This window comes from Microtus ochrogaster, chromosome 15 (genome assembly GCF_000317375.1).
Source record: "Microtus ochrogaster isolate Prairie Vole_2 chromosome 15, MicOch1.0, whole genome shotgun sequence".
NCBI lineage: Eukaryota > Metazoa > Chordata > Mammalia > Rodentia > Cricetidae > Microtus > Microtus ochrogaster.
Window position 1 is genome coordinate 11,591,426 of NC_022017.1, and position 3,034 is coordinate 11,594,459.

Sequence of the window (3,034 nt, forward strand, 5' to 3'; positions counted from 1 at the left end):
TCTTCTTCTTCTTTTTTCTTTCTACCTGGAGGGACAGCTGTGGGTGCTGGGAACCGAACTCTTATATTTTTGGTTGTGAGCCTAGCCTTTAACTGCTGAGCCATCTCTCCAGATTTCTCTGTGTAGCCTTGGCTGTCCTAGAACTCACTGTGTAGAGTGAGGCTGGTCTTAAACTCAGAGAGAGTCATCTGCCTCTCTGGGCAGACAGGACACTCCCTCCTAGAGGCTCCTGAGCTCTCCACTTAGATGAGTTGCTAATTGCTCCTAACTCCTCTCTACTCAGGCTTTGCCCCAAGGGGCACGAGGGGACTGATATTCTTTCGATCCTTCCAACACTGCATTCCAAATTTCCATCTCCAGGGTCGAAAAAAGGCAGGAAACCTTCCTAATGCTGTGACCCTTTAATACAGTTCCTCATGTTGTGGTGACCCCCAACCATAAAATTATTGCATTGCTACTTCATAACTGCAATTTTGCTATGATTTTTGTTTTTTTAATATTTATTTAGCTATGATTTTTGTTATGAATCACAATGGAACTACCTGATACACAACCCCAAAGGGGCCAACCTACAGGTTGAGAACCACTGCTCTGGTAGATACTACCCACCAGCCTATGAACTTTTCCTCTAGGGAAACCACGCCCCCACCCTTTTTAAAAAAGAGTCTTTCCTAAGCTGGGCATGGTGGTGTAAGCCTTTAATCCCAGCACTTGGGAGGCAGAGACAGGTGAATTTCTAAGTTTGAGGCCAGCCTGCTCTACAGAGCAAGTTGCAAGATAGCCAGAGATACACAGAGAAATCCTGTCTTGGAAAGAAAAGAAGAAAAAAAGAAATAAAATAAAATAAAAGACTGCTTTCTGTACATCAACTATATTGCTTGTTTTTCGGGGTGACAGAGAAGGGAACACTGTCCTTTCACTGGGCTAAAAGGTCATAGTAAATGCGTCAGTGAGACCGGCCAGCTGGGGAGTGGAGAGGGGCATTTGAGCGAGGAGTCGGAGAGGGGCATTAGAACTAGTTAGTAAAGCAGGTTTTACTGAACAGACGACCTAAAGATGAAGAAGGAAATCAGTGGTAGAAACAAAGGAAGTGGGGAGTGTAAAAGCACGCAGGCCCGGTCCTAGAAATGCTGAGACACCGGGGTGGACAGAAAAGCCAGGAAGTAGAGCACAGCCTGGAGGCACTCCATTAGGTCCCACAGGCCTGCATCCTGAAATGTAGGCTCTGCAGCACAGATCTACAGGGCTAACGGTGCTTAGAGGGCAACACACCCTGCACACACCCTGTACAGGACAACAAGCTGTCCAAATGCAGTGTCTGGCCAATGGGCTCTTCTTTCTGCTTCCCCGGGAAAGGGGAGGGGGGATGCTCTGCTCGGTTTCAGGACAAAAGAAAGCTGAGGGGGCTATCAGGAGGCAACAACAGCGTCACCTGTGGAGTGACGTGTCGTGAAGATGGTCTAGAGAAGCGTCACCTGTGGAGTGACGTGTCGTGAAGATGGTCTAGAGAAGCAAGGGCTTCTCTGAAGAAGAGTCGGGGAGGATGGTGGCAGAAGCAGCAGTGGGATGCTCTGAGAAGGAAGAAGGGCTGGACATTGCTGGAGTGAGGCCAGGCAGTAGGGTATGAGAGACTTGGCGGGAGGAGTTAGGATTATGGACAGGATGACCCTTGTGGACTCAATCTAATCACACCAACAAGTAAAAGCCTGATAAATCAATGCTAGTCCCCAGATGTGCAGCCACGTTAGGGACCTCCAGGAATTACAGGGCTGCTCATGCCAGAACGCAGCAAAGAAATACAAACCTCTGTGTGGCACCCATAAAGCAATCGATCTTGCCAATGGCTTGAATAAACTTGGAAGCAAATTTTCCTGGCGAAAAGCTGGGCTAAGTGAAAGAAAGACCCACGAGCACACTATCTCAGCAGGACTCCCTCCTTGCTCCCCCCCCCCCCCCCCCCCCATAACAGCTACAAAATCCTTTCTTCTCGGAACCGGCTCCACCGATCCACCACCTTTGGGCACCAAGGACAGAAAACCTGGCTTGGAGCTAAATCAACGCACCCCCGGGCTGTGTTCTCTAACGTTAACTGAGTTCCCAAGTCCGGAGCATCTTCATCGCACACCTGTCAAGTCCCTCCCCGCCCCCGCCCCATCACGATCCCTCACACACCTCCTCACAAACCCACCCACGCCGCCTCTGCCCCAGCTCGAACCAGCCCCGCCATCCGCTGCCGCCACGCTGGGGACAGCAGGTGACAGTTCCCAAGCTGAGGCTTCGTCTAGGGAACTAACTCACCATGGGAGTCACGCTGGGCACCGTGCTTGCCCAAATCAACCGCAACCGACCCTCCAAATCCCGCCCGACTTCCGGCCGCGGCCCCGCCCCGTGCCCCTCCGTACGGCCGCTCTAGATCCAGGAAAGTCTGGCGACTCTGGCGACTCGATGGTTCAAAGCTATACCCTTTGAACAAGTCCAGCGTCCCTTTCTGCTACAAGCGGTTCTAAAGGACCCGAGCACACAACGAAGTTCAACTTAGTAAGAGGATACTATCAGAAGCATGGCAAGAACTAAAGATAACGGAATAATGGGAGATTTTAGTTCAAAGGCTCCAAGGATTAGAACGGATTGTAGCTTGATTTAAAAAGTCACATGGTTGGGGTGTAGCTCAGTGGCAGAGAGACTGCCTAGTGTGTGCCAGGCCACAGCTTCAATGTCTCACACTGGTAAAGGAAACGTAAACACATAAGAAGGAACCAACAATTTGACAGGTGAGTGAAAAAACATACCAAGTTCCGTAAGCAGGTAGTAGTTTATTGTTTCGTAGGAGTGTTCATAGACCATTTACAAAAATTGTTACTATATAAAACGTTCATACAGCCGGGCGGTGGTGGTGCACGCCTTTAATCCCAGCACTCGGGAGGCAGAGGCAAGTGGATATTTGTGAGTTCGAGGTCAGCCTGATCTACAAGAGCTAGTTCTAGGACAGGAACCAAAGCTACAGAGAAACCCTGTCTCAAAATACCAAAAAAAA